The sequence below is a fragment of the Schistocerca serialis genome, unplaced genomic scaffold (assembly GCF_023864345.2).
Source record: "Schistocerca serialis cubense isolate TAMUIC-IGC-003099 unplaced genomic scaffold, iqSchSeri2.2 HiC_scaffold_1364, whole genome shotgun sequence".
In the NCBI taxonomy this organism is placed as follows: domain Eukaryota; kingdom Metazoa; phylum Arthropoda; class Insecta; order Orthoptera; family Acrididae; genus Schistocerca; species Schistocerca serialis.
The window spans coordinates 131,719-154,501 of NW_026047585.1; the positions used below are offsets into that span (position 1 = coordinate 131,719).

General features: G+C 46.1%; 74 non-coding genes across 74 annotated transcripts; 24 read left to right on the forward strand and 50 right to left on the reverse strand.

Annotated features, from left to right (window-relative positions):
* Positions 1 to 28: 28 nt before the first annotated feature.
* Trnac-gca (transfer RNA cysteine (anticodon GCA)) lies at positions 29 to 100 on the reverse strand. The gene has a single exon. It is a non-coding gene; the product is annotated as a tRNA-Cys (tRNA).
* Positions 101 to 418: 318 nt separating this feature from the next.
* Positions 419 to 490, reverse strand: Trnaw-cca (transfer RNA tryptophan (anticodon CCA)). The gene has a single exon. It is a non-coding gene; the product is annotated as a tRNA-Trp (tRNA).
* Positions 491 to 608: 118 nt separating this feature from the next.
* Positions 609 to 680, forward strand: Trnaa-cgc (transfer RNA alanine (anticodon CGC)). The gene has a single exon. It is a non-coding gene; the product is annotated as a tRNA-Ala (tRNA).
* Positions 681 to 955: 275 nt separating this feature from the next.
* Trnac-gca (transfer RNA cysteine (anticodon GCA)) lies at positions 956 to 1,027 on the reverse strand. The gene has a single exon. It is a non-coding gene; the product is annotated as a tRNA-Cys (tRNA).
* A 318-nt stretch (positions 1,028 to 1,345) lies between these two features.
* On the reverse strand, positions 1,346 to 1,417 carry Trnaw-cca (transfer RNA tryptophan (anticodon CCA)). Its single transcript has one exon. It is a non-coding gene; the product is annotated as a tRNA-Trp (tRNA).
* Positions 1,418 to 1,535: 118 nt separating this feature from the next.
* Trnaa-cgc (transfer RNA alanine (anticodon CGC)) lies at positions 1,536 to 1,607 on the forward strand. The gene has a single exon. It is a non-coding gene; the product is annotated as a tRNA-Ala (tRNA).
* A 275-nt stretch (positions 1,608 to 1,882) lies between these two features.
* Trnac-gca (transfer RNA cysteine (anticodon GCA)) lies at positions 1,883 to 1,954 on the reverse strand. The gene has a single exon. It is a non-coding gene; the product is annotated as a tRNA-Cys (tRNA).
* A 318-nt stretch (positions 1,955 to 2,272) lies between these two features.
* On the reverse strand, positions 2,273 to 2,344 carry Trnaw-cca (transfer RNA tryptophan (anticodon CCA)). The gene has a single exon. It is a non-coding gene; the product is annotated as a tRNA-Trp (tRNA).
* A 118-nt stretch (positions 2,345 to 2,462) lies between these two features.
* Positions 2,463 to 2,534, forward strand: Trnaa-cgc (transfer RNA alanine (anticodon CGC)). Its single transcript has one exon. It is a non-coding gene; the product is annotated as a tRNA-Ala (tRNA).
* A 275-nt stretch (positions 2,535 to 2,809) lies between these two features.
* Positions 2,810 to 2,881, reverse strand: Trnac-gca (transfer RNA cysteine (anticodon GCA)). Its single transcript has one exon. It is a non-coding gene; the product is annotated as a tRNA-Cys (tRNA).
* A 318-nt stretch (positions 2,882 to 3,199) lies between these two features.
* Trnaw-cca (transfer RNA tryptophan (anticodon CCA)) lies at positions 3,200 to 3,271 on the reverse strand. The gene has a single exon. It is a non-coding gene; the product is annotated as a tRNA-Trp (tRNA).
* A 118-nt stretch (positions 3,272 to 3,389) lies between these two features.
* On the forward strand, positions 3,390 to 3,461 carry Trnaa-cgc (transfer RNA alanine (anticodon CGC)). Its single transcript has one exon. It is a non-coding gene; the product is annotated as a tRNA-Ala (tRNA).
* A 275-nt stretch (positions 3,462 to 3,736) lies between these two features.
* On the reverse strand, positions 3,737 to 3,808 carry Trnac-gca (transfer RNA cysteine (anticodon GCA)). The gene has a single exon. It is a non-coding gene; the product is annotated as a tRNA-Cys (tRNA).
* A 318-nt stretch (positions 3,809 to 4,126) lies between these two features.
* On the reverse strand, positions 4,127 to 4,198 carry Trnaw-cca (transfer RNA tryptophan (anticodon CCA)). The gene has a single exon. It is a non-coding gene; the product is annotated as a tRNA-Trp (tRNA).
* A 118-nt stretch (positions 4,199 to 4,316) lies between these two features.
* On the forward strand, positions 4,317 to 4,388 carry Trnaa-cgc (transfer RNA alanine (anticodon CGC)). Its single transcript has one exon. It is a non-coding gene; the product is annotated as a tRNA-Ala (tRNA).
* A 275-nt stretch (positions 4,389 to 4,663) lies between these two features.
* Trnac-gca (transfer RNA cysteine (anticodon GCA)) lies at positions 4,664 to 4,735 on the reverse strand. Its single transcript has one exon. It is a non-coding gene; the product is annotated as a tRNA-Cys (tRNA).
* A 318-nt stretch (positions 4,736 to 5,053) lies between these two features.
* On the reverse strand, positions 5,054 to 5,125 carry Trnaw-cca (transfer RNA tryptophan (anticodon CCA)). Its single transcript has one exon. It is a non-coding gene; the product is annotated as a tRNA-Trp (tRNA).
* Positions 5,126 to 5,243: 118 nt separating this feature from the next.
* Positions 5,244 to 5,315, forward strand: Trnaa-cgc (transfer RNA alanine (anticodon CGC)). Its single transcript has one exon. It is a non-coding gene; the product is annotated as a tRNA-Ala (tRNA).
* A 275-nt stretch (positions 5,316 to 5,590) lies between these two features.
* Positions 5,591 to 5,662, reverse strand: Trnac-gca (transfer RNA cysteine (anticodon GCA)). Its single transcript has one exon. It is a non-coding gene; the product is annotated as a tRNA-Cys (tRNA).
* A 318-nt stretch (positions 5,663 to 5,980) lies between these two features.
* Positions 5,981 to 6,052, reverse strand: Trnaw-cca (transfer RNA tryptophan (anticodon CCA)). Its single transcript has one exon. It is a non-coding gene; the product is annotated as a tRNA-Trp (tRNA).
* A 118-nt stretch (positions 6,053 to 6,170) lies between these two features.
* On the forward strand, positions 6,171 to 6,242 carry Trnaa-cgc (transfer RNA alanine (anticodon CGC)). The gene has a single exon. It is a non-coding gene; the product is annotated as a tRNA-Ala (tRNA).
* A 275-nt stretch (positions 6,243 to 6,517) lies between these two features.
* On the reverse strand, positions 6,518 to 6,589 carry Trnac-gca (transfer RNA cysteine (anticodon GCA)). Its single transcript has one exon. It is a non-coding gene; the product is annotated as a tRNA-Cys (tRNA).
* Positions 6,590 to 6,907: 318 nt separating this feature from the next.
* Trnaw-cca (transfer RNA tryptophan (anticodon CCA)) lies at positions 6,908 to 6,979 on the reverse strand. Its single transcript has one exon. It is a non-coding gene; the product is annotated as a tRNA-Trp (tRNA).
* Positions 6,980 to 7,097: 118 nt separating this feature from the next.
* Trnaa-cgc (transfer RNA alanine (anticodon CGC)) lies at positions 7,098 to 7,169 on the forward strand. The gene has a single exon. It is a non-coding gene; the product is annotated as a tRNA-Ala (tRNA).
* A 275-nt stretch (positions 7,170 to 7,444) lies between these two features.
* On the reverse strand, positions 7,445 to 7,516 carry Trnac-gca (transfer RNA cysteine (anticodon GCA)). The gene has a single exon. It is a non-coding gene; the product is annotated as a tRNA-Cys (tRNA).
* Positions 7,517 to 7,834: 318 nt separating this feature from the next.
* Positions 7,835 to 7,906, reverse strand: Trnaw-cca (transfer RNA tryptophan (anticodon CCA)). The gene has a single exon. It is a non-coding gene; the product is annotated as a tRNA-Trp (tRNA).
* Positions 7,907 to 8,024: 118 nt separating this feature from the next.
* Positions 8,025 to 8,096, forward strand: Trnaa-cgc (transfer RNA alanine (anticodon CGC)). The gene has a single exon. It is a non-coding gene; the product is annotated as a tRNA-Ala (tRNA).
* A 275-nt stretch (positions 8,097 to 8,371) lies between these two features.
* Trnac-gca (transfer RNA cysteine (anticodon GCA)) lies at positions 8,372 to 8,443 on the reverse strand. Its single transcript has one exon. It is a non-coding gene; the product is annotated as a tRNA-Cys (tRNA).
* A 318-nt stretch (positions 8,444 to 8,761) lies between these two features.
* On the reverse strand, positions 8,762 to 8,833 carry Trnaw-cca (transfer RNA tryptophan (anticodon CCA)). The gene has a single exon. It is a non-coding gene; the product is annotated as a tRNA-Trp (tRNA).
* A 118-nt stretch (positions 8,834 to 8,951) lies between these two features.
* Trnaa-cgc (transfer RNA alanine (anticodon CGC)) lies at positions 8,952 to 9,023 on the forward strand. The gene has a single exon. It is a non-coding gene; the product is annotated as a tRNA-Ala (tRNA).
* Positions 9,024 to 9,298: 275 nt separating this feature from the next.
* Positions 9,299 to 9,370, reverse strand: Trnac-gca (transfer RNA cysteine (anticodon GCA)). The gene has a single exon. It is a non-coding gene; the product is annotated as a tRNA-Cys (tRNA).
* A 318-nt stretch (positions 9,371 to 9,688) lies between these two features.
* On the reverse strand, positions 9,689 to 9,760 carry Trnaw-cca (transfer RNA tryptophan (anticodon CCA)). The gene has a single exon. It is a non-coding gene; the product is annotated as a tRNA-Trp (tRNA).
* Positions 9,761 to 9,878: 118 nt separating this feature from the next.
* Positions 9,879 to 9,950, forward strand: Trnaa-cgc (transfer RNA alanine (anticodon CGC)). The gene has a single exon. It is a non-coding gene; the product is annotated as a tRNA-Ala (tRNA).
* Positions 9,951 to 10,225: 275 nt separating this feature from the next.
* Positions 10,226 to 10,297, reverse strand: Trnac-gca (transfer RNA cysteine (anticodon GCA)). Its single transcript has one exon. It is a non-coding gene; the product is annotated as a tRNA-Cys (tRNA).
* Positions 10,298 to 10,615: 318 nt separating this feature from the next.
* Trnaw-cca (transfer RNA tryptophan (anticodon CCA)) lies at positions 10,616 to 10,687 on the reverse strand. Its single transcript has one exon. It is a non-coding gene; the product is annotated as a tRNA-Trp (tRNA).
* A 118-nt stretch (positions 10,688 to 10,805) lies between these two features.
* On the forward strand, positions 10,806 to 10,877 carry Trnaa-cgc (transfer RNA alanine (anticodon CGC)). Its single transcript has one exon. It is a non-coding gene; the product is annotated as a tRNA-Ala (tRNA).
* Positions 10,878 to 11,152: 275 nt separating this feature from the next.
* Trnac-gca (transfer RNA cysteine (anticodon GCA)) lies at positions 11,153 to 11,224 on the reverse strand. The gene has a single exon. It is a non-coding gene; the product is annotated as a tRNA-Cys (tRNA).
* Positions 11,225 to 11,542: 318 nt separating this feature from the next.
* Positions 11,543 to 11,614, reverse strand: Trnaw-cca (transfer RNA tryptophan (anticodon CCA)). The gene has a single exon. It is a non-coding gene; the product is annotated as a tRNA-Trp (tRNA).
* A 118-nt stretch (positions 11,615 to 11,732) lies between these two features.
* Trnaa-cgc (transfer RNA alanine (anticodon CGC)) lies at positions 11,733 to 11,804 on the forward strand. Its single transcript has one exon. It is a non-coding gene; the product is annotated as a tRNA-Ala (tRNA).
* Positions 11,805 to 12,079: 275 nt separating this feature from the next.
* On the reverse strand, positions 12,080 to 12,151 carry Trnac-gca (transfer RNA cysteine (anticodon GCA)). Its single transcript has one exon. It is a non-coding gene; the product is annotated as a tRNA-Cys (tRNA).
* A 318-nt stretch (positions 12,152 to 12,469) lies between these two features.
* Trnaw-cca (transfer RNA tryptophan (anticodon CCA)) lies at positions 12,470 to 12,541 on the reverse strand. The gene has a single exon. It is a non-coding gene; the product is annotated as a tRNA-Trp (tRNA).
* A 118-nt stretch (positions 12,542 to 12,659) lies between these two features.
* Positions 12,660 to 12,731, forward strand: Trnaa-cgc (transfer RNA alanine (anticodon CGC)). Its single transcript has one exon. It is a non-coding gene; the product is annotated as a tRNA-Ala (tRNA).
* A 275-nt stretch (positions 12,732 to 13,006) lies between these two features.
* Positions 13,007 to 13,078, reverse strand: Trnac-gca (transfer RNA cysteine (anticodon GCA)). The gene has a single exon. It is a non-coding gene; the product is annotated as a tRNA-Cys (tRNA).
* Positions 13,079 to 13,396: 318 nt separating this feature from the next.
* Positions 13,397 to 13,468, reverse strand: Trnaw-cca (transfer RNA tryptophan (anticodon CCA)). The gene has a single exon. It is a non-coding gene; the product is annotated as a tRNA-Trp (tRNA).
* A 118-nt stretch (positions 13,469 to 13,586) lies between these two features.
* Positions 13,587 to 13,658, forward strand: Trnaa-cgc (transfer RNA alanine (anticodon CGC)). The gene has a single exon. It is a non-coding gene; the product is annotated as a tRNA-Ala (tRNA).
* Positions 13,659 to 13,933: 275 nt separating this feature from the next.
* On the reverse strand, positions 13,934 to 14,005 carry Trnac-gca (transfer RNA cysteine (anticodon GCA)). The gene has a single exon. It is a non-coding gene; the product is annotated as a tRNA-Cys (tRNA).
* A 318-nt stretch (positions 14,006 to 14,323) lies between these two features.
* Positions 14,324 to 14,395, reverse strand: Trnaw-cca (transfer RNA tryptophan (anticodon CCA)). The gene has a single exon. It is a non-coding gene; the product is annotated as a tRNA-Trp (tRNA).
* A 118-nt stretch (positions 14,396 to 14,513) lies between these two features.
* On the forward strand, positions 14,514 to 14,585 carry Trnaa-cgc (transfer RNA alanine (anticodon CGC)). The gene has a single exon. It is a non-coding gene; the product is annotated as a tRNA-Ala (tRNA).
* Positions 14,586 to 14,860: 275 nt separating this feature from the next.
* On the reverse strand, positions 14,861 to 14,932 carry Trnac-gca (transfer RNA cysteine (anticodon GCA)). Its single transcript has one exon. It is a non-coding gene; the product is annotated as a tRNA-Cys (tRNA).
* A 318-nt stretch (positions 14,933 to 15,250) lies between these two features.
* On the reverse strand, positions 15,251 to 15,322 carry Trnaw-cca (transfer RNA tryptophan (anticodon CCA)). The gene has a single exon. It is a non-coding gene; the product is annotated as a tRNA-Trp (tRNA).
* Positions 15,323 to 15,440: 118 nt separating this feature from the next.
* Positions 15,441 to 15,512, forward strand: Trnaa-cgc (transfer RNA alanine (anticodon CGC)). Its single transcript has one exon. It is a non-coding gene; the product is annotated as a tRNA-Ala (tRNA).
* A 275-nt stretch (positions 15,513 to 15,787) lies between these two features.
* Trnac-gca (transfer RNA cysteine (anticodon GCA)) lies at positions 15,788 to 15,859 on the reverse strand. The gene has a single exon. It is a non-coding gene; the product is annotated as a tRNA-Cys (tRNA).
* Positions 15,860 to 16,177: 318 nt separating this feature from the next.
* Trnaw-cca (transfer RNA tryptophan (anticodon CCA)) lies at positions 16,178 to 16,249 on the reverse strand. The gene has a single exon. It is a non-coding gene; the product is annotated as a tRNA-Trp (tRNA).
* A 118-nt stretch (positions 16,250 to 16,367) lies between these two features.
* Positions 16,368 to 16,439, forward strand: Trnaa-cgc (transfer RNA alanine (anticodon CGC)). The gene has a single exon. It is a non-coding gene; the product is annotated as a tRNA-Ala (tRNA).
* Positions 16,440 to 16,714: 275 nt separating this feature from the next.
* On the reverse strand, positions 16,715 to 16,786 carry Trnac-gca (transfer RNA cysteine (anticodon GCA)). The gene has a single exon. It is a non-coding gene; the product is annotated as a tRNA-Cys (tRNA).
* A 318-nt stretch (positions 16,787 to 17,104) lies between these two features.
* Trnaw-cca (transfer RNA tryptophan (anticodon CCA)) lies at positions 17,105 to 17,176 on the reverse strand. The gene has a single exon. It is a non-coding gene; the product is annotated as a tRNA-Trp (tRNA).
* A 118-nt stretch (positions 17,177 to 17,294) lies between these two features.
* Positions 17,295 to 17,366, forward strand: Trnaa-cgc (transfer RNA alanine (anticodon CGC)). Its single transcript has one exon. It is a non-coding gene; the product is annotated as a tRNA-Ala (tRNA).
* Positions 17,367 to 17,641: 275 nt separating this feature from the next.
* On the reverse strand, positions 17,642 to 17,713 carry Trnac-gca (transfer RNA cysteine (anticodon GCA)). Its single transcript has one exon. It is a non-coding gene; the product is annotated as a tRNA-Cys (tRNA).
* Positions 17,714 to 18,031: 318 nt separating this feature from the next.
* Trnaw-cca (transfer RNA tryptophan (anticodon CCA)) lies at positions 18,032 to 18,103 on the reverse strand. Its single transcript has one exon. It is a non-coding gene; the product is annotated as a tRNA-Trp (tRNA).
* Positions 18,104 to 18,221: 118 nt separating this feature from the next.
* Trnaa-cgc (transfer RNA alanine (anticodon CGC)) lies at positions 18,222 to 18,293 on the forward strand. Its single transcript has one exon. It is a non-coding gene; the product is annotated as a tRNA-Ala (tRNA).
* A 275-nt stretch (positions 18,294 to 18,568) lies between these two features.
* On the reverse strand, positions 18,569 to 18,640 carry Trnac-gca (transfer RNA cysteine (anticodon GCA)). Its single transcript has one exon. It is a non-coding gene; the product is annotated as a tRNA-Cys (tRNA).
* Positions 18,641 to 18,958: 318 nt separating this feature from the next.
* On the reverse strand, positions 18,959 to 19,030 carry Trnaw-cca (transfer RNA tryptophan (anticodon CCA)). Its single transcript has one exon. It is a non-coding gene; the product is annotated as a tRNA-Trp (tRNA).
* A 118-nt stretch (positions 19,031 to 19,148) lies between these two features.
* Positions 19,149 to 19,220, forward strand: Trnaa-cgc (transfer RNA alanine (anticodon CGC)). The gene has a single exon. It is a non-coding gene; the product is annotated as a tRNA-Ala (tRNA).
* Positions 19,221 to 19,495: 275 nt separating this feature from the next.
* Trnac-gca (transfer RNA cysteine (anticodon GCA)) lies at positions 19,496 to 19,567 on the reverse strand. Its single transcript has one exon. It is a non-coding gene; the product is annotated as a tRNA-Cys (tRNA).
* A 318-nt stretch (positions 19,568 to 19,885) lies between these two features.
* Positions 19,886 to 19,957, reverse strand: Trnaw-cca (transfer RNA tryptophan (anticodon CCA)). The gene has a single exon. It is a non-coding gene; the product is annotated as a tRNA-Trp (tRNA).
* Positions 19,958 to 20,075: 118 nt separating this feature from the next.
* On the forward strand, positions 20,076 to 20,147 carry Trnaa-cgc (transfer RNA alanine (anticodon CGC)). Its single transcript has one exon. It is a non-coding gene; the product is annotated as a tRNA-Ala (tRNA).
* A 275-nt stretch (positions 20,148 to 20,422) lies between these two features.
* On the reverse strand, positions 20,423 to 20,495 carry Trnac-gca (transfer RNA cysteine (anticodon GCA)). The gene has a single exon. It is a non-coding gene; the product is annotated as a tRNA-Cys (tRNA).
* Positions 20,496 to 20,813: 318 nt separating this feature from the next.
* On the reverse strand, positions 20,814 to 20,885 carry Trnaw-cca (transfer RNA tryptophan (anticodon CCA)). The gene has a single exon. It is a non-coding gene; the product is annotated as a tRNA-Trp (tRNA).
* A 118-nt stretch (positions 20,886 to 21,003) lies between these two features.
* On the forward strand, positions 21,004 to 21,075 carry Trnaa-cgc (transfer RNA alanine (anticodon CGC)). Its single transcript has one exon. It is a non-coding gene; the product is annotated as a tRNA-Ala (tRNA).
* Positions 21,076 to 21,350: 275 nt separating this feature from the next.
* On the reverse strand, positions 21,351 to 21,422 carry Trnac-gca (transfer RNA cysteine (anticodon GCA)). Its single transcript has one exon. It is a non-coding gene; the product is annotated as a tRNA-Cys (tRNA).
* A 318-nt stretch (positions 21,423 to 21,740) lies between these two features.
* Positions 21,741 to 21,812, reverse strand: Trnaw-cca (transfer RNA tryptophan (anticodon CCA)). The gene has a single exon. It is a non-coding gene; the product is annotated as a tRNA-Trp (tRNA).
* A 118-nt stretch (positions 21,813 to 21,930) lies between these two features.
* On the forward strand, positions 21,931 to 22,002 carry Trnaa-cgc (transfer RNA alanine (anticodon CGC)). Its single transcript has one exon. It is a non-coding gene; the product is annotated as a tRNA-Ala (tRNA).
* A 275-nt stretch (positions 22,003 to 22,277) lies between these two features.
* Positions 22,278 to 22,349, reverse strand: Trnac-gca (transfer RNA cysteine (anticodon GCA)). The gene has a single exon. It is a non-coding gene; the product is annotated as a tRNA-Cys (tRNA).
* A 318-nt stretch (positions 22,350 to 22,667) lies between these two features.
* Positions 22,668 to 22,739, reverse strand: Trnaw-cca (transfer RNA tryptophan (anticodon CCA)). Its single transcript has one exon. It is a non-coding gene; the product is annotated as a tRNA-Trp (tRNA).
* Positions 22,740 to 22,783: the final 44 nt, after the last annotated feature.

The following is a 22,783-nucleotide window of genomic DNA, read 5'->3' on the forward strand; positions in this document are numbered from 1 at the left end:
TTTGTTTTTTCGAGATACTGAAAAATGAAGGGGGCACCCGGGATTGAACCGGGGACCTCTCGATCTGCAGTCGAATGCTCTACGACTGAGCTATACCCCCTTTCACGATCTTTCTGTTCCCATAACTTAAGGAAAAGTATTATACTCTGCCTGGCTAAAGACGTCTAATCGAGCAAAATATTGCGTAATCATTATCTCTCAGTTATATATTAGCGTTAAACGATATAAATATCAAAAATACTAGACACTTCGCGCCTGGAAAACGTGCGAGTCGGCGCCTTCACCTTAATGTCAGAACGCGAAAATTGCACTAGTAGCTTTTTTCAAGCAAGTTCTGTTCGTCCGTTCTCCGTAATCGTTTGGTATCTGATTAAACTGACATACTCGCCTATGGCTTTCGTAAACGAAAATTTCATTGTGACCCCGACGTGATTTGAACACGCAACCTTCTGATCTGGAGTCAGACGCGCTACCGTTGCGCCACGGAGTCGACGCTGCTTAGGTCTTGTCATGAATAGGTTCCTCCAACACTTACTGTACCGTTCAAACCTAAGAAATAATGACAGTAGGATCCACGAGACACTCGTCCCAGATGTACTTGCTCTGGCGGGGGTGTAACTCAGTGGTAGAGTGTCTGCTTCGCATGCAGAAAGTCCTGGGTTCAAATCCCAGCTCCTCCAATTTTTGTTTCTCCGTGCAGCAGTACAAGAAAACTTTTGCCTATCACCATATTCTACAAAATTCAGTGTACAAGATTCTTCCCCCAAGCAAGTGGATTTCGTACAGTTCGACCTCATGGCGGGAGGACGATGACCTGCAAGACCCTGGGCTGCGATCCCCCCCATTGAAATGTTGCTCCAAAGCCTTCGGTATGGCGTGCAGGGTGCATCTCAAACATGTATTTGCAACTCACCGCGACAATCGTCATTTGTTTTTTCGAGATACTGAAAAATGAAGGGGGCACCCGGGATTGAACCGGGGACCTCTCGATCTGCAGTCGAATGCTCTACGACTGAGCTATACCCCCTTTCACGATCTTTCTGTTCCCATAACTTAAGGAAAAGTATTATACTCTGCCTGGCTAAAGACGTCTAATCGAGCAAAATATTGCGTAATCATTATCTCTCAGTTATATATTAGCGTTAAACGATATAAATATCAAAAATACTAGACACTTCGCGCCTGGAAAACGTGCGAGTCGGCGCCTTCACCTTAATGTCAGAACGCGAAAATTGCACTAGTAGCTTTTTTCAAGCAAGTTCTGTTCGTCCGTTCTCCGTAATCGTTTGGTATCTGATTAAACTGACATACTCGCCTATGGCTTTCGTAAACGAAAATTTCATTGTGACCCCGACGTGATTTGAACACGCAACCTTCTGATCTGGAGTCAGACGCGCTACCGTTGCGCCACGGAGTCGACGCTGCTTAGGTCTTGTCATGAATAGGTTCCTCCAACACTTACTGTACCGTTCAAACCTAAGAAATAATGACAGTAGGATCCACGAGACACTCGTCCCAGATGTACTTGCTCTGGCGGGGGTGTAACTCAGTGGTAGAGTGTCTGCTTCGCATGCAGAAAGTCCTGGGTTCAAATCCCAGCTCCTCCAATTTTTGTTTCTCCGTGCAGCAGTACAAGAAAACTTTTGCCTATCACCATATTCTACAAAATTCAGTGTACAAGATTCTTCCCCCAAGCAAGTGGATTTCGTACAGTTCGACCTCATGGCGGGAGGACGATGACCTGCAAGACCCTGGGCTGCGATCCCCCCCATTGAAATGTTGCTCCAAAGCCTTCGGTATGGCGTGCAGGGTGCATCTCAAACATGTATTTGCAACTCACCGCGACAATCGTCATTTGTTTTTTCGAGATACTGAAAAATGAAGGGGGCACCCGGGATTGAACCGGGGACCTCTCGATCTGCAGTCGAATGCTCTACGACTGAGCTATACCCCCTTTCACGATCTTTCTGTTCCCATAACTTAAGGAAAAGTATTATACTCTGCCTGGCTAAAGACGTCTAATCGAGCAAAATATTGCGTAATCATTATCTCTCAGTTATATATTAGCGTTAAACGATATAAATATCAAAAATACTAGACACTTCGCGCCTGGAAAACGTGCGAGTCGGCGCCTTCACCTTAATGTCAGAACGCGAAAATTGCACTAGTAGCTTTTTTCAAGCAAGTTCTGTTCGTCCGTTCTCCGTAATCGTTTGGTATCTGATTAAACTGACATACTCGCCTATGGCTTTCGTAAACGAAAATTTCATTGTGACCCCGACGTGATTTGAACACGCAACCTTCTGATCTGGAGTCAGACGCGCTACCGTTGCGCCACGGAGTCGACGCTGCTTAGGTCTTGTCATGAATAGGTTCCTCCAACACTTACTGTACCGTTCAAACCTAAGAAATAATGACAGTAGGATCCACGAGACACTCGTCCCAGATGTACTTGCTCTGGCGGGGGTGTAACTCAGTGGTAGAGTGTCTGCTTCGCATGCAGAAAGTCCTGGGTTCAAATCCCAGCTCCTCCAATTTTTGTTTCTCCGTGCAGCAGTACAAGAAAACTTTTGCCTATCACCATATTCTACAAAATTCAGTGTACAAGATTCTTCCCCCAAGCAAGTGGATTTCGTACAGTTCGACCTCATGGCGGGAGGACGATGACCTGCAAGACCCTGGGCTGCGATCCCCCCCATTGAAATGTTGCTCCAAAGCCTTCGGTATGGCGTGCAGGGTGCATCTCAAACATGTATTTGCAACTCACCGCGACAATCGTCATTTGTTTTTTCGAGATACTGAAAAATGAAGGGGGCACCCGGGATTGAACCGGGGACCTCTCGATCTGCAGTCGAATGCTCTACGACTGAGCTATACCCCCTTTCACGATCTTTCTGTTCCCATAACTTAAGGAAAAGTATTATACTCTGCCTGGCTAAAGACGTCTAATCGAGCAAAATATTGCGTAATCATTATCTCTCAGTTATATATTAGCGTTAAACGATATAAATATCAAAAATACTAGACACTTCGCGCCTGGAAAACGTGCGAGTCGGCGCCTTCACCTTAATGTCAGAACGCGAAAATTGCACTAGTAGCTTTTTTCAAGCAAGTTCTGTTCGTCCGTTCTCCGTAATCGTTTGGTATCTGATTAAACTGACATACTCGCCTATGGCTTTCGTAAACGAAAATTTCATTGTGACCCCGACGTGATTTGAACACGCAACCTTCTGATCTGGAGTCAGACGCGCTACCGTTGCGCCACGGAGTCGACGCTGCTTAGGTCTTGTCATGAATAGGTTCCTCCAACACTTACTGTACCGTTCAAACCTAAGAAATAATGACAGTAGGATCCACGAGACACTCGTCCCAGATGTACTTGCTCTGGCGGGGGTGTAACTCAGTGGTAGAGTGTCTGCTTCGCATGCAGAAAGTCCTGGGTTCAAATCCCAGCTCCTCCAATTTTTGTTTCTCCGTGCAGCAGTACAAGAAAACTTTTGCCTATCACCATATTCTACAAAATTCAGTGTACAAGATTCTTCCCCCAAGCAAGTGGATTTCGTACAGTTCGACCTCATGGCGGGAGGACGATGACCTGCAAGACCCTGGGCTGCGATCCCCCCCATTGAAATGTTGCTCCAAAGCCTTCGGTATGGCGTGCAGGGTGCATCTCAAACATGTATTTGCAACTCACCGCGACAATCGTCATTTGTTTTTTCGAGATACTGAAAAATGAAGGGGGCACCCGGGATTGAACCGGGGACCTCTCGATCTGCAGTCGAATGCTCTACGACTGAGCTATACCCCCTTTCACGATCTTTCTGTTCCCATAACTTAAGGAAAAGTATTATACTCTGCCTGGCTAAAGACGTCTAATCGAGCAAAATATTGCGTAATCATTATCTCTCAGTTATATATTAGCGTTAAACGATATAAATATCAAAAATACTAGACACTTCGCGCCTGGAAAACGTGCGAGTCGGCGCCTTCACCTTAATGTCAGAACGCGAAAATTGCACTAGTAGCTTTTTTCAAGCAAGTTCTGTTCGTCCGTTCTCCGTAATCGTTTGGTATCTGATTAAACTGACATACTCGCCTATGGCTTTCGTAAACGAAAATTTCATTGTGACCCCGACGTGATTTGAACACGCAACCTTCTGATCTGGAGTCAGACGCGCTACCGTTGCGCCACGGAGTCGACGCTGCTTAGGTCTTGTCATGAATAGGTTCCTCCAACACTTACTGTACCGTTCAAACCTAAGAAATAATGACAGTAGGATCCACGAGACACTCGTCCCAGATGTACTTGCTCTGGCGGGGGTGTAACTCAGTGGTAGAGTGTCTGCTTCGCATGCAGAAAGTCCTGGGTTCAAATCCCAGCTCCTCCAATTTTTGTTTCTCCGTGCAGCAGTACAAGAAAACTTTTGCCTATCACCATATTCTACAAAATTCAGTGTACAAGATTCTTCCCCCAAGCAAGTGGATTTCGTACAGTTCGACCTCATGGCGGGAGGACGATGACCTGCAAGACCCTGGGCTGCGATCCCCCCCATTGAAATGTTGCTCCAAAGCCTTCGGTATGGCGTGCAGGGTGCATCTCAAACATGTATTTGCAACTCACCGCGACAATCGTCATTTGTTTTTTCGAGATACTGAAAAATGAAGGGGGCACCCGGGATTGAACCGGGGACCTCTCGATCTGCAGTCGAATGCTCTACGACTGAGCTATACCCCCTTTCACGATCTTTCTGTTCCCATAACTTAAGGAAAAGTATTATACTCTGCCTGGCTAAAGACGTCTAATCGAGCAAAATATTGCGTAATCATTATCTCTCAGTTATATATTAGCGTTAAACGATATAAATATCAAAAATACTAGACACTTCGCGCCTGGAAAACGTGCGAGTCGGCGCCTTCACCTTAATGTCAGAACGCGAAAATTGCACTAGTAGCTTTTTTCAAGCAAGTTCTGTTCGTCCGTTCTCCGTAATCGTTTGGTATCTGATTAAACTGACATACTCGCCTATGGCTTTCGTAAACGAAAATTTCATTGTGACCCCGACGTGATTTGAACACGCAACCTTCTGATCTGGAGTCAGACGCGCTACCGTTGCGCCACGGAGTCGACGCTGCTTAGGTCTTGTCATGAATAGGTTCCTCCAACACTTACTGTACCGTTCAAACCTAAGAAATAATGACAGTAGGATCCACGAGACACTCGTCCCAGATGTACTTGCTCTGGCGGGGGTGTAACTCAGTGGTAGAGTGTCTGCTTCGCATGCAGAAAGTCCTGGGTTCAAATCCCAGCTCCTCCAATTTTTGTTTCTCCGTGCAGCAGTACAAGAAAACTTTTGCCTATCACCATATTCTACAAAATTCAGTGTACAAGATTCTTCCCCCAAGCAAGTGGATTTCGTACAGTTCGACCTCATGGCGGGAGGACGATGACCTGCAAGACCCTGGGCTGCGATCCCCCCCATTGAAATGTTGCTCCAAAGCCTTCGGTATGGCGTGCAGGGTGCATCTCAAACATGTATTTGCAACTCACCGCGACAATCGTCATTTGTTTTTTCGAGATACTGAAAAATGAAGGGGGCACCCGGGATTGAACCGGGGACCTCTCGATCTGCAGTCGAATGCTCTACGACTGAGCTATACCCCCTTTCACGATCTTTCTGTTCCCATAACTTAAGGAAAAGTATTATACTCTGCCTGGCTAAAGACGTCTAATCGAGCAAAATATTGCGTAATCATTATCTCTCAGTTATATATTAGCGTTAAACGATATAAATATCAAAAATACTAGACACTTCGCGCCTGGAAAACGTGCGAGTCGGCGCCTTCACCTTAATGTCAGAACGCGAAAATTGCACTAGTAGCTTTTTTCAAGCAAGTTCTGTTCGTCCGTTCTCCGTAATCGTTTGGTATCTGATTAAACTGACATACTCGCCTATGGCTTTCGTAAACGAAAATTTCATTGTGACCCCGACGTGATTTGAACACGCAACCTTCTGATCTGGAGTCAGACGCGCTACCGTTGCGCCACGGAGTCGACGCTGCTTAGGTCTTGTCATGAATAGGTTCCTCCAACACTTACTGTACCGTTCAAACCTAAGAAATAATGACAGTAGGATCCACGAGACACTCGTCCCAGATGTACTTGCTCTGGCGGGGGTGTAACTCAGTGGTAGAGTGTCTGCTTCGCATGCAGAAAGTCCTGGGTTCAAATCCCAGCTCCTCCAATTTTTGTTTCTCCGTGCAGCAGTACAAGAAAACTTTTGCCTATCACCATATTCTACAAAATTCAGTGTACAAGATTCTTCCCCCAAGCAAGTGGATTTCGTACAGTTCGACCTCATGGCGGGAGGACGATGACCTGCAAGACCCTGGGCTGCGATCCCCCCCATTGAAATGTTGCTCCAAAGCCTTCGGTATGGCGTGCAGGGTGCATCTCAAACATGTATTTGCAACTCACCGCGACAATCGTCATTTGTTTTTTCGAGATACTGAAAAATGAAGGGGGCACCCGGGATTGAACCGGGGACCTCTCGATCTGCAGTCGAATGCTCTACGACTGAGCTATACCCCCTTTCACGATCTTTCTGTTCCCATAACTTAAGGAAAAGTATTATACTCTGCCTGGCTAAAGACGTCTAATCGAGCAAAATATTGCGTAATCATTATCTCTCAGTTATATATTAGCGTTAAACGATATAAATATCAAAAATACTAGACACTTCGCGCCTGGAAAACGTGCGAGTCGGCGCCTTCACCTTAATGTCAGAACGCGAAAATTGCACTAGTAGCTTTTTTCAAGCAAGTTCTGTTCGTCCGTTCTCCGTAATCGTTTGGTATCTGATTAAACTGACATACTCGCCTATGGCTTTCGTAAACGAAAATTTCATTGTGACCCCGACGTGATTTGAACACGCAACCTTCTGATCTGGAGTCAGACGCGCTACCGTTGCGCCACGGAGTCGACGCTGCTTAGGTCTTGTCATGAATAGGTTCCTCCAACACTTACTGTACCGTTCAAACCTAAGAAATAATGACAGTAGGATCCACGAGACACTCGTCCCAGATGTACTTGCTCTGGCGGGGGTGTAACTCAGTGGTAGAGTGTCTGCTACGCATGCAGAAAGTCCTGGGTTCAAATCCCAGCTCCTCCAATTTTTGTTTCTCCGTGCAGCAGTACAAGAAAACTTTTGCCTATCACCATATTCTACAAAATTCAGTGTACAAGATTCTTCCCCCAAGCAAGTGGATTTCGTACAGTTCGACCTCATGGCGGGAGGACGATGACCTGCAAGACCCTGGGCTGCGATCCCCCCCATTGAAATGTTGCTCCAAAGCCTTCGGTATGGCGTGCAGGGTGCATCTCAAACATGTATTTGCAACTCACCGCGACAATCGTCATTTGTTTTTTCGAGATACTGAAAAATGAAGGGGGCACCCGGGATTGAACCGGGGACCTCTCGATCTGCAGTCGAATGCTCTACGACTGAGCTATACCCCCTTTCACGATCTTTCTGTTCCCATAACTTAAGGAAAAGTATTATACTCTGCCTGGCTAAAGACGTCTAATCGAGCAAAATATTGCGTAATCATTATCTCTCAGTTATATATTAGCGTTAAACGATATAAATATCAAAAATACTAGACACTTCGCGCCTGGAAAACGTGCGAGTCGGCGCCTTCACCTTAATGTCAGAACGCGAAAATTGCACTAGTAGCTTTTTTCAAGCAAGTTCTGTTCGTCCGTTCTCCGTAATCGTTTGGTATCTGATTAAACTGACATACTCGCCTATGGCTTTCGTAAACGAAAATTTCATTGTGACCCCGACGTGATTTGAACACGCAACCTTCTGATCTGGAGTCAGACGCGCTACCGTTGCGCCACGGAGTCGACGCTGCTTAGGTCTTGTCATGAATAGGTTCCTCCAACACTTACTGTACCGTTCAAACCTAAGAAATAATGACAGTAGGATCCACGAGACACTCGTCCCAGATGTACTTGCTCTGGCGGGGGTGTAACTCAGTGGTAGAGTGTCTGCTTCGCATGCAGAAAGTCCTGGGTTCAAATCCCAGCTCCTCCAATTTTTGTTTCTCCGTGCAGCAGTACAAGAAAACTTTTGCCTATCACCATATTCTACAAAATTCAGTGTACAAGATTCTTCCCCCAAGCAAGTGGATTTCGTACAGTTCGACCTCATGGCGGGAGGACGATGACCTGCAAGACCCTGGGCTGCGATCCCCCCCATTGAAATGTTGCTCCAAAGCCTTCGGTATGGCGTGCAGGGTGCATCTCAAACATGTATTTGCAACTCACCGCGACAATCGTCATTTGTTTTTTCGAGATACTGAAAAATGAAGGGGGCACCCGGGATTGAACCGGGGACCTCTCGATCTGCAGTCGAATGCTCTACGACTGAGCTATACCCCCTTTCACGATCTTTCTGTTCCCATAACTTAAGGAAAAGTATTATACTCTGCCTGGCTAAAGACGTCTAATCGAGCAAAATATTGCGTAATCATTATCTCTCAGTTATATATTAGCGTTAAACGATATAAATATCAAAAATACTAGACACTTCGCGCCTGGAAAACGTGCGAGTCGGCGCCTTCACCTTAATGTCAGAACGCGAAAATTGCACTAGTAGCTTTTTTCAAGCAAGTTCTGTTCGTCCGTTCTCCGTAATCGTTTGGTATCTGATTAAACTGACATACTCGCCTATGGCTTTCGTAAACGAAAATTTCATTGTGACCCCGACGTGATTTGAACACGCAACCTTCTGATCTGGAGTCAGACGCGCTACCGTTGCGCCACGGAGTCGACGCTGCTTAGGTCTTGTCATGAATAGGTTCCTCCAACACTTACTGTACCGTTCAAACCTAAGAAATAATGACAGTAGGATCCACGAGACACTCGTCCCAGATGTACTTGCTCTGGCGGGGGTGTAACTCAGTGGTAGAGTGTCTGCTTCGCATGCAGAAAGTCCTGGGTTCAAATCCCAGCTCCTCCAATTTTTGTTTCTCCGTGCAGCAGTACAAGAAAACTTTTGCCTATCACCATATTCTACAAAATTCAGTGTACAAGATTCTTCCCCCAAGCAAGTGGATTTCGTACAGTTCGACCTCATGGCGGGAGGACGATGACCTGCAAGACCCTGGGCTGCGATCCCCCCCATTGAAATGTTGCTCCAAAGCCTTCGGTATGGCGTGCAGGGTGCATCTCAAACATGTATTTGCAACTCACCGCGACAATCGTCATTTGTTTTTTCGAGATACTGAAAAATGAAGGGGGCACCCGGGATTGAACCGGGGACCTCTCGATCTGCAGTCGAATGCTCTACGACTGAGCTATACCCCCTTTCACGATCTTTCTGTTCCCATAACTTAAGGAAAAGTATTATACTCTGCCTGGCTAAAGACGTCTAATCGAGCAAAATATTGCGTAATCATTATCTCTCAGTTATATATTAGCGTTAAACGATATAAATATCAAAAATACTAGACACTTCGCGCCTGGAAAACGTGCGAGTCGGCGCCTTCACCTTAATGTCAGAACGCGAAAATTGCACTAGTAGCTTTTTTCAAGCAAGTTCTGTTCGTCCGTTCTCCGTAATCGTTTGGTATCTGATTAAACTGACATACTCGCCTATGGCTTTCGTAAACGAAAATTTCATTGTGACCCCGACGTGATTTGAACACGCAACCTTCTGATCTGGAGTCAGACGCGCTACCGTTGCGCCACGGAGTCGACGCTGCTTAGGTCTTGTCATGAATAGGTTCCTCCAACACTTACTGTACCGTTCAAACCTAAGAAATAATGACAGTAGGATCCACGAGACACTCGTCCCAGATGTACTTGCTCTGGCGGGGGTGTAACTCAGTGGTAGAGTGTCTGCTTCGCATGCAGAAAGTCCTGGGTTCAAATCCCAGCTCCTCCAATTTTTGTTTCTCCGTGCAGCAGTACAAGAAAACTTTTGCCTATCACCATATTCTACAAAATTCAGTGTACAAGATTCTTCCCCCAAGCAAGTGGATTTCGTACAGTTCGACCTCATGGCGGGAGGACGATGACCTGCAAGACCCTGGGCTGCGATCCCCCCCATTGAAATGTTGCTCCAAAGCCTTCGGTATGGCGTGCAGGGTGCATCTCAAACATGTATTTGCAACTCACCGCGACAATCGTCATTTGTTTTTTCGAGATACTGAAAAATGAAGGGGGCACCCGGGATTGAACCGGGGACCTCTCGATCTGCAGTCGAATGCTCTACGACTGAGCTATACCCCCTTTCACGATCTTTCTGTTCCCATAACTTAAGGAAAAGTATTATACTCTGCCTGGCTAAAGACGTCTAATCGAGCAAAATATTGCGTAATCATTATCTCTCAGTTATATATTAGCGTTAAACGATATAAATATCAAAAATACTAGACACTTCGCGCCTGGAAAACGTGCGAGTCGGCGCCTTCACCTTAATGTCAGAACGCGAAAATTGCACTAGTAGCTTTTTTCAAGCAAGTTCTGTTCGTCCGTTCTCCGTAATCGTTTGGTATCTGATTAAACTGACATACTCGCCTATGGCTTTCGTAAACGAAAATTTCATTGTGACCCCGACGTGATTTGAACACGCAACCTTCTGATCTGGAGTCAGACGCGCTACCGTTGCGCCACGGAGTCGACGCTGCTTAGGTCTTGTCATGAATAGGTTCCTCCAACACTTACTGTACCGTTCAAACCTAAGAAATAATGACAGTAGGATCCACGAGACACTCGTCCCAGATGTACTTGCTCTGGCGGGGGTGTAACTCAGTGGTAGAGTGTCTGCTTCGCATGCAGAAAGTCCTGGGTTCAAATCCCAGCTCCTCCAATTTTTGTTTCTCCGTGCAGCAGTACAAGAAAACTTTTGCCTATCACCATATTCTACAAAATTCAGTGTACAAGATTCTTCCCCCAAGCAAGTGGATTTCGTACAGTTCGACCTCATGGCGGGAGGACGATGACCTGCAAGACCCTGGGCTGCGATCCCCCCCATTGAAATGTTGCTCCAAAGCCTTCGGTATGGCGTGCAGGGTGCATCTCAAACATGTATTTGCAACTCACCGCGACAATCGTCATTTGTTTTTTCGAGATACTGAAAAATGAAGGGGGCACCCGGGATTGAACCGGGGACCTCTCGATCTGCAGTCGAATGCTCTACGACTGAGCTATACCCCCTTTCACGATCTTTCTGTTCCCATAACTTAAGGAAAAGTATTATACTCTGCCTGGCTAAAGACGTCTAATCGAGCAAAATATTGCGTAATCATTATCTCTCAGTTATATATTAGCGTTAAACGATATAAATATCAAAAATACTAGACACTTCGCGCCTGGAAAACGTGCGAGTCGGCGCCTTCACCTTAATGTCAGAACGCGAAAATTGCACTAGTAGCTTTTTTCAAGCAAGTTCTGTTCGTCCGTTCTCCGTAATCGTTTGGTATCTGATTAAACTGACATACTCGCCTATGGCTTTCGTAAACGAAAATTTCATTGTGACCCCGACGTGATTTGAACACGCAACCTTCTGATCTGGAGTCAGACGCGCTACCGTTGCGCCACGGAGTCGACGCTGCTTAGGTCTTGTCATGAATAGGTTCCTCCAACACTTACTGTACCGTTCAAACCTAAGAAATAATGACAGTAGGATCCACGAGACACTCGTCCCAGATGTACTTGCTCTGGCGGGGGTGTAACTCAGTGGTAGAGTGTCTGCTTCGCATGCAGAAAGTCCTGGGTTCAAATCCCAGCTCCTCCAATTTTTGTTTCTCCGTGCAGCAGTACAAGAAAACTTTTGCCTATCACCATATTCTACAAAATTCAGTGTACAAGATTCTTCCCCCAAGCAAGTGGATTTCGTACAGTTCGACCTCATGGCGGGAGGACGATGACCTGCAAGACCCTGGGCTGCGATCCCCCCCATTGAAATGTTGCTCCAAAGCCTTCGGTATGGCGTGCAGGGTGCATCTCAAACATGTATTTGCAACTCACCGCGACAATCGTCATTTGTTTTTTCGAGATACTGAAAAATGAAGGGGGCACCCGGGATTGAACCGGGGACCTCTCGATCTGCAGTCGAATGCTCTACGACTGAGCTATACCCCCTTTCACGATCTTTCTGTTCCCATAACTTAAGGAAAAGTATTATACTCTGCCTGGCTAAAGACGTCTAATCGAGCAAAATATTGCGTAATCATTATCTCTCAGTTATATATTAGCGTTAAACGATATAAATATCAAAAATACTAGACACTTCGCGCCTGGAAAACGTGCGAGTCGGCGCCTTCACCTTAATGTCAGAACGCGAAAATTGCACTAGTAGCTTTTTTCAAGCAAGTTCTGTTCGTCCGTTCTCCGTAATCGTTTGGTATCTGATTAAACTGACATACTCGCCTATGGCTTTCGTAAACGAAAATTTCATTGTGACCCCGACGTGATTTGAACACGCAACCTTCTGATCTGGAGTCAGACGCGCTACCGTTGCGCCACGGAGTCGACGCTGCTTAGGTCTTGTCATGAATAGGTTCCTCCAACACTTACTGTACCGTTCAAACCTAAGAAATAATGACAGTAGGATCCACGAGACACTCGTCCCAGATGTACTTGCTCTGGCGGGGGTGTAACTCAGTGGTAGAGTGTCTGCTTCGCATGCAGAAAGTCCTGGGTTCAAATCCCAGCTCCTCCAATTTTTGTTTCTCCGTGCAGCAGTACAAGAAAACTTTTGCCTATCACCATATTCTACAAAATTCAGTGTACAAGATTCTTCCCCCAAGCAAGTGGATTTCGTACAGTTCGACCTCATGGCGGGAGGACGATGACCTGCAAGACCCTGGGCTGCGATCCCCCCCATTGAAATGTTGCTCCAAAGCCTTCGGTATGGCGTGCAGGGTGCATCTCAAACATGTATTTGCAACTCACCGCGACAATCGTCATTTGTTTTTTCGAGATACTGAAAAATGAAGGGGGCACCCGGGATTGAACCGGGGACCTCTCGATCTGCAGTCGAATGCTCTACGACTGAGCTATACCCCCTTTCACGATCTTTCTGTTCCCATAACTTAAGGAAAAGTATTATACTCTGCCTGGCTAAAGACGTCTAATCGAGCAAAATATTGCGTAATCATTATCTCTCAGTTATATATTAGCGTTAAACGATATAAATATCAAAAATACTAGACACTTCGCGCCTGGAAAACGTGCGAGTCGGCGCCTTCACCTTAATGTCAGAACGCGAAAATTGCACTAGTAGCTTTTTTCAAGCAAGTTCTGTTCGTCCGTTCTCCGTAATCGTTTGGTATCTGATTAAACTGACATACTCGCCTATGGCTTTCGTAAACGAAAATTTCATTGTGACCCCGACGTGATTTGAACACGCAACCTTCTGATCTGGAGTCAGACGCGCTACCGTTGCGCCACGGAGTCGACGCTGCTTAGGTCTTGTCATGAATAGGTTCCTCCAACACTTACTGTACCGTTCAAACCTAAGAAATAATGACAGTAGGATCCACGAGACACTCGTCCCAGATGTACTTGCTCTGGCGGGGGTGTAACTCAGTGGTAGAGTGTCTGCTTCGCATGCAGAAAGTCCTGGGTTCAAATCCCAGCTCCTCCAATTTTTGTTTCTCCGTGCAGCAGTACAAGAAAACTTTTGCCTATCACCATATTCTACAAAATTCAGTGTACAAGATTCTTCCCCCAAGCAAGTGGATTTCGTACAGTTCGACCTCATGGCGGGAGGACGATGACCTGCAAGACCCTGGGCTGCGATCCCCCCCATTGAAATGTTGCTCCAAAGCCTTCGGTATGGCGTGCAGGGTGCATCTCAAACATGTATTTGCAACTCACCGCGACAATCGTCATTTGTTTTTTCGAGATACTGAAAAATGAAGGGGGCACCCGGGATTGAACCGGGGACCTCTCGATCTGCAGTCGAATGCTCTACGACTGAGCTATACCCCCTTTCACGATCTTTCTGTTCCCATAACTTAAGGAAAAGTATTATACTCTGCCTGGCTAAAGACGTCTAATCGAGCAAAATATTGCGTAATCATTATCTCTCAGTTATATATTAGCGTTAAACGATATAAATATCAAAAATACTAGACACTTCGCGCCTGGAAAACGTGCGAGTCGGCGCCTTCACCTTAATGTCAGAACGCGAAAATTGCACTAGTAGCTTTTTTCAAGCAAGTTCTGTTCGTCCGTTCTCCGTAATCGTTTGGTATCTGATTAAACTGACATACTCGCCTATGGCTTTCGTAAACGAAAATTTCATTGTGACCCCGACGTGATTTGAACACGCAACCTTCTGATCTGGAGTCAGACGCGCTACCGTTGCGCCACGGAGTCGACGCTGCTTAGGTCTTGTCATGAATAGGTTCCTCCAACACTTACTGTACCGTTCAAACCTAAGAAATAATGACAGTAGGATCCACGAGACACTCGTCCCAGATGTACTTGCTCTGGCGGGGGTGTAACTCAGTGGTAGAGTGTCTGCTTCGCATGCAGAAAGTCCTGGGTTCAAATCCCAGCTCCTCCAATTTTTGTTTCTCCGTGCAGCAGTACAAGAAAACTTTTGCCTATCACCATATTCTACAAAATTCAGTGTACAAGATTCTTCCCCCAAGCAAGTGGATTTCGTACAGTTCGACCTCATGGCGGGAGGACGATGACCTGCAAGACCCTGGGCTGCGATCCCCCCCATTGAAATGTTGCTCCAAAGCCTTCGGTATGGCGTGCAGGGTGCATCTCAAACATGTATTTGCAACTCACCGCGACAATCGTCATTTGTTTTTTCGAGATACTGAAAAATGAAGGGGGCACCCGGGATTGAACCGGGGACCTCTCGATCTGCAGTCGAATGCTCTACGACTGAGCTATACCCCCTTTCACGATCTTTCTGTTCCCATAACTTAAGGAAAAGTATTATACTCTGCCTGGCTAAAGACGTCTAATCGAGCAAAATATTGCGTAATCATTATCTCTCAGTTATATATTAGCGTTAAACGATATAAATATCAAAAATACTAGACACTTCGCGCCTGGAAAACGTGCGAGTCGGCGCCTTCACCTTAATGTCAGAACGCGAAAATTGCACTAGTAGCTTTTTTCAAGCAAGTTCTGTTCGTCCGTTCTCCGTAATCGTTTGGTATCTGATTAAACTGACATACTCGCCTATGGCTTTCGTAAACGAAAATTTCATTGTGACCCCGACGTGATTTGAACACGCAACCTTCTGATCTGGAGTCAGACGCGCTACCGTTGCGCCACGGAGTCGACGCTGCTTAGGTCTTGTCATGAATAGGTTCCTCCAACACTTACTGTACCGTTCAAACCTAAGAAATAATGACAGTAGGATCCACGAGACACTCGTCCCAGATGTACTTGCTCTGGCGGGGGTGTAACTCAGTGGTAGAGTGTCTGCTTCGCATGCAGAAAGTCCTGGGTTCAAATCCCAGCTCCTCCAATTTTTGTTTCTCCGTGCAGCAGTACAAGAAAACTTTTGCCTATCACCATATTCTACAAAATTCAGTGTACAAGATTCTTCCCCCAAGCAAGTGGATTTCGTACAGTTCGACCTCATGGCGGGAGGACGATGACCTGCAAGACCCTGGGCTGCGATCCCCCCCATTGAAATGTTGCTCCAAAGCCTTCGGTATGGCGTGCAGGGTGCATCTCAAACATGTATTTGCAACTCACCGCGACAATCGTCATTTGTTTTTTCGAGATACTGAAAAATGAAGGGGGCACCCGGGATTGAACCGGGGACCTCTCGATCTGCAGTCGAATGCTCTACGACTGAGCTATACCCCCTTTCACGATCTTTCTGTTCCCATAACTTAAGGAAAAGTATTATACTCTGCCTGGCTAAAGACGTCTAATCGAGCAAAATATTGCGTAATCATTATCTCTCAGTTATATATTAGCGTTAAACGATATAAATATCAAAAATACTAGACACTTCGCGCCTGGAAAACGTGCGAGTCGGCGCCTTCACCTTAATGTCAGAACGCGAAAATTGCACTAGTAGCTTTTTTCAAGCAAGTTCTGTTCGTCCGTTCTCCGTAATCGTTTGGTATCTGATTAAACTGACATACTCGCCTATGGCTTTCGTAAACGAAAATTTCATTGTGACCCCGATGTGATTTGAACACGCAACCTTCTGATCTGGAGTCAGACGCGCTACCGTTGCGCCACGGAGTCGACGCTGCTTAGGTCTTGTCATGAATAGGTTCCTCCAACACTTACTGTACCGTTCAAACCTAAGAAATAATGACAGTAGGATCCACGAGACACTCGTCCCAGATGTACTTGCTCTGGCGGGGGTGTAACTCAGTGGTAGAGTGTCTGCTTCGCATGCAGAAAGTCCTGGGTTCAAATCCCAGCTCCTCCAATTTTTGTTTCTCCGTGCAGCAGTACAAGAAAACTTTTGCCTATCACCATATTCTACAAAATTCAGTGTACAAGATTCTTCCCCCAAGCAAGTGGATTTCGTACAGTTCGACCTCATGGCGGGAGGACGATGACCTGCAAGACCCTGGGCTGCGATCCCCCCCATTGAAATGTTGCTCCAAAGCCTTCGGTATGGCGTGCAGGGTGCATCTCAAACATGTATTTGCAACTCACCGCGACAATCGTCATTTGTTTTTTCGAGATACTGAAAAATGAAGGGGGCACCCGGGATTGAACCGGGGACCTCTCGATCTGCAGTCGAATGCTCTACGACTGAGCTATACCCCCTTTCACGATCTTTCTGTTCCCATAACTTAAGGAAAAGTATTATACTCTGCCTGGCTAAAGACGTCTAATCGAGCAAAATATTGCGTAATCATTATCTCTCAGTTATATATTAGCGTTAAACGATATAAATATCAAAAATACTAGACACTTCGCGCCTGGAAAACGTGCGAGTCGGCGCCTTCACCTTAATGTCAGAACGCGAAAATTGCACTAGTAGCTTTTTTCAAGCAAGTTCTGTTCGTCCGTTCTCCGTAATCGTTTGGTATCTGATTAAACTGACATACTCGCCTATGGCTTTCGTAAACGAAAATTTCATTGTGACCCCGACGTGATTTGAACACGCAACCTTCTGATCTGGAGTCAGACGCGCTACCGTTGCGCCACGGAGTCGACGCTGCTTAGGTCTTGTCATGAATAGGTTCCTCCAACACTTACTGTACCGTTCAAACCTAAGAAATAATGACAGTAGGATCCACGAGACACTCGTCCCAGATGTACTTGCTCTGGCGGGGGTGTAACTCAGTGGTAGAGTGTCTGCTTCGCATGCAGAAAGTCCTGGGTTCAAATCCCAGCTCCTCCAATTTTTGTTTCTCCGTGCAGCAGTACAAGAAAACTTTTGCCTATCACCATATTCTACAAAATTCAGTGTACAAGATTCTTCCCCCAAGCAAGTGGATTTCGTACAGTTCGACCTCATGGCGGGAGGACGATGACCTGCAAGACCCTGGGCTGCGATCCCCCCCATTGAAATGTTGCTCCAAAGCCTTCGGTATGGCGTGCAGGGTGCATCTCAAACATGTATTTGCAACTCACCGCGACAATCGTCATTTGTTTTTTCGAGATACTGAAAAATGAAGGGGGCACCCGGGATTGAACCGGGGACCTCTCGATCTGCAGTCGAATGCTCTACGACTGAGCTATACCCCCTTTCACGATCTTTCTGTTCCCATAACTTAAGGAAAAGTATTATACTCTGCCTGGCTAAAGACGTCTAATCGAGCAAAATATTGCGTAATCATTATCTCTCAGTTATATATTAGCGTTAAACGATATAAATATCAAAAATACTAGACACTTCGCGCCTGGAAAACGTGCGAGTCGGCGCCTTCACCTTAATGTCAGAACGCGAAAATTGCACTAGTAGCTTTTTTCAAGCAAGTTCTGTTCGTCCGTTCTCCGTAATCGTTTGGTATCTGATTAAACTGACATACTCGCCTATGGCTTTCGTAAACGAAAATTTCATTGTGACCCCGACGTGATTTGAACACGCAACCTTCTGATCTGGAGTCAGACGCGCTACCGTTGCGCCACGGAGTCGACGCTGCTTAGGTCTTGTCATGAATAGGTTCCTCCAACACTTACTGTACCGTTCAAACCTAAGAAATAATGACAGTAGGATCCACGAGACACTCGTCCCAGATGTACTTGCTCTGGCGGGGGTGTAACTCAGTGGTAGAGTGTCTGCTTCGCATGCAGAAAGTCCTGGGTTCAAATCCCAGCTCCTCCAATTTTTGTTTCTCCGTGCAGCAGTACAAGAAAACTTTTGCCTATCACCATATTCTACAAAATTCAGTGTACAAGATTCTTCCCCCAAGCAAGTGGATTTCGTACAGTTCGACCTCATGGCGGGAGGACGATGACCTGCAAGACCCTGGGCTGCGATCCCCCCCATTGAAATGTTGCTCCAAAGCCTTCGGTATGGCGTGCAGGGTGCATCTCAAACATGTATTTGCAACTCACCGCGACAATCGTCATTTGTTTTTTCGAGATACTGAAAAATGAAGGGGGCACCCGGGATTGAACCGGGGACCTCTCGATCTGCAGTCGAATGCTCTACGACTGAGCTATACCCCCTTTCACGATCTTTCTGTTCCCATAACTTAAGGAAAAGTATTATACTCTGCCTGGCTAAAGACGTCTAATCGAGCAAAATATTGCGTAATCATTATCTCTCAGTTATATATTAGCGTTAAACGATATAAATATCAAAAATACTAGACACTTCGCGCCTGGAAAACGTGCGAGTCGGCGCCTTCACCTTAATGTCAGAACGCGAAAATTGCACTAGTAGCTTTTTTCAAGCAAGTTCTGTTCGTCCGTTCTCCGTAATCGTTTGGTATCTGATTAAACTGACATACTCGCCTATGGCTTTCGTAAACGAAAATTTCATTGTGACCCCGACGTGATTTGAACACGCAACCTTCTGATCTGGAGTCAGACGCGCTACCGTTGCGCCACGGAGTCGACGCTGCTTAGGTCTTGTCATGAATAGGTTCCTCCAACACTTACTGTACCGTTCAAACCTAAGAAATAATGACAGTAGGATCCACGAGACACTCGTCCCAGATGTACTTGCTCTGGCGGGGGTGTAACTCAGTGGTAGAGTGTCTGCTTCGCATGCAGAAAGTCCTGGGTTCAAATCCCAGCTCCTCCAATTTTTGTTTCTCCGTGCAGCAGTACAAGAAAACTTTTGCCTATCACCATATTCTACAAAATTCAGTGTACAAGATTCTTCCCCCAAGCAAGTGGATTTCGTACAGTTCGACCTCATGGCGGGAGGACGATGACCTGCAAGACCCTGGGCTGCGATCCCCCCCATTGAAATGTTGCTCCAAAGCCTTCGGTATGGCGTGCAGGGTGCATCTCAAACATGTATTTGCAACTCACCGCGACAATCGTCATTTGTTTTTTCGAGATACTGAAAAATGAAGGGGGCACCCGGGATTGAACCGGGGACCTCTCGATCTGCAGTCGAATGCTCTACGACTGAGCTATACCCCCTTTCACGATCTTTCTGTTCCCATAACTTAAGGAAAAGTATTATACTCTGCCTGGCTAAAGACGTCTAATCGAGCAAAATATTGCGTAATCATTATCTCTCAGTTATATATTAGCGTTAAACGATATAAATATCAAAAATACTAGACACTTCGCGCCTGGAAAACGTGCGAGTCGGCGCCTTCACCTTAATGTCAGAACGCGAAAATTGCACTAGTAGCTTTTTTCAAGCAAGTTCTGTTCGTCCGTTCTCCGTAATCGTTTGGTATCTGATTAAACTGACATACTCGCCTATGGCTTTCGTAAACGAAAATTTCATTGTGACCCCGACGTGATTTGAACACGCAACCTTCTGATCTGGAGTCAGACGCGCTACCGTTGCGCCACGGAGTCGACGCTGCTTAGGTCTTGTCATGAATAGGTTCCTCCAACACTTACTGTACCGTTCAAACCTAAGAAATAATGACAGTAGGATCCACGAGACACTCGTCCCAGATGTACTTGCTCTGGCGGGGGTGTAACTCAGTGGTAGAGTGTCTGCTTCGCATGCAGAAAGTCCTGGGTTCAAATCCCAGCTCCTCCAATTTTTGTTTCTCCGTGCAGCAGTACAAGAAAACTTTTGCCTATCACCATATTCTACAAAATTCAGTGTACAAGATTCTTCCCCCAAGCAAGTGGATTTCGTACAGTTCGACCTCATGGCGGGAGGACGATGACCTGCAAGACCCTGGGCTGCGATCCCCCCCATTGAAATGTTGCTCCAAAGCCTTCGGTATGGCGTGCAGGGTGCATCTCAAACATGTATTTGCAACTCACCGCGACAATCGTCATTTGTTTTTTCGAGATACTGAAAAATGAAGGGGGCACCCCGGGATTGAACCGGGGACCTCTCGATCTGCAGTCGAATGCTCTACGACTGAGCTATACCCCCTTTCACGATCTTTCTGTTCCCATAACTTAAGGAAAAGTATTATACTCTGCCTGGCTAAAGACGTCTAATCGAGCAAAATATTGCGTAATCATTATCTCTCAGTTATATATTAGCGTTAAACGATATAAATATCAAAAATACTAGACACTTCGCGCCTGGAAAACGTGCGAGTCGGCGCCTTCACCTTAATGTCAGAACGCGAAAATTGCACTAGTAGCTTTTTTCAAGCAAGTTCTGTTCGTCCGTTCTCCGTAATCGTTTGGTATCTGATTAAACTGACATACTCGCCTATGGCTTTCGTAAACGAAAATTTCATTGTGACCCCGACGTGATTTGAACACGCAACCTTCTGATCTGGAGTCAGACGCGCTACCGTTGCGCCACGGAGTCGACGCTGCTTAGGTCTTGTCATGAATAGGTTCCTCCAACACTTACTGTACCGTTCAAACCTAAGAAATAATGACAGTAGGATCCACGAGACACTCGTCCCAGATGTACTTGCTCTGGCGGGGGTGTAACTCAGTGGTAGAGTGTCTGCTTCGCATGCAGAAAGTCCTGGGTTCAAATCCCAGCTCCTCCAATTTTTGTTTCTCCGTGCAGCAGTACAAGAAAACTTTTGCCTATCACCATATTCTACAAAATTCAGTGTACAAGATTCTTCCCCCAAGCAAGTGGATTTCGTACAGTTCGACCTCATGGCGGGAGGACGATGACCTGCAAGACCCTGGGCTGCGATCCCCCCCATTGAAATGTTGCTCCAAAGCCTTCGGTATGGCGTGCAGGGTGCATCTCAAACATGTATTTGCAACTCACCGCGACAATCGTCATTTGTTTTTTCGAGATACTGAAAAATGAAGGGGGCACCCGGGATTGAACCGGGGACCTCTCGATCTGCAGTCGAATGCTCTACGACTGAGCTATACCCCCTTTCACGATCTTTCTGTTCCCATAACTTAAGGAAAAGTATTATACTCTGCCTGGCTAAAGACGTCTAATCGAGCAAAATATTGCGTAATCATTATCTCTCAGTTATATATTAGCGTTAAACGATATAAATATCAAAAATACTAGACACTTCGCGCCTGGAAAACGTGCGAGTCGGCGCCTTCACCTTAATGTCAGAACGCGAAAATTGCACTAGTAGCTTTTTTCAAGCAAGTTCTGTTCGTCCGTTCTCCGTAATCGTTTGGTATCTGATTAAACTGACATACTCGCCTATGGCTTTCGTAAACGAAAATTTCATTGTGACCCCGACGTGATTTGAACACGCAACCTTCTGATCTGGAGTCAGACGCGCTACCGTTGCGCCACGGAGTCGACGCTGCTTAGGTCTTGTCATGAATAGGTTCCTCCAACACTTACTGTACCGTTCAAACCTAAGAAATAATGACAGTAGGATCCACGAGACACTCGTCCCAGATGTACTTGCTCTGGCGGGGGTGTAACTCAGTGGTAGAGTGTCTGCTTCGCATGCAGAAAGTCCTGGGTTCAAATCCCAGCTCCTCCAATTTTTGTTTCTCCGTGCAGCAGTACAAGAAAACTTTTGCCTATCACCATATTCTACAAAATTCAGTGTACAAGATTCTTCCCCCAAGCAAGTGGATTTCGTACAGTTCGACCTCATGGCGGGAGGACGATGACCTGCAAGACCCTGGGCTGCGATCCCCCCCATTGAAATGTTGCTCCAAAGCCTTCGGTATGGCGTGCAGGGTGCATCTCAAACATGTATTTGCAACTCACCGCGACAATCGTCATTTGTTTTTTCGAGATACTGAAAAATGAAGGGGGCACCCGGGATTGAACCGGGGACCTCTCGATCTGCAGTCGAATGCTCTACGACTGAGCTATACCCCCTTTCACGATCTTTCTGTTCCCATAACTTAAGGAAAAGTATTATACTCTGCCTGGCTAAAGACGTCTAATCGAGCAAAATATTGCGTAATCATTATCTCTCAGTTATATATTAGCGTTAAACGATATAAATATCAAAAATACTAGACACTTCGCGCCTGGAAAACGTGCGAGTCGGCGCCTTCACCTTAATGTCAGAACGCGAAAATTGCACTAGTAGCTTTTTTCAAGCAAGTTCTGTTCGTCCGTTCTCCGTAATCGTTTGGTATCTGATTAAACTGACATACTCGCCTATGGCTTTCGTAAACGAAAATTTCATTGTGACCCCGACGTGATTTGAACACGCAACCTTCTGATCTGGAGTCAGACGCGCTACCGTTGCGCCACGGAGTCGACGCTGCTTAGGTCTTGTCATGAATAGGTTCCTCCAACACTTA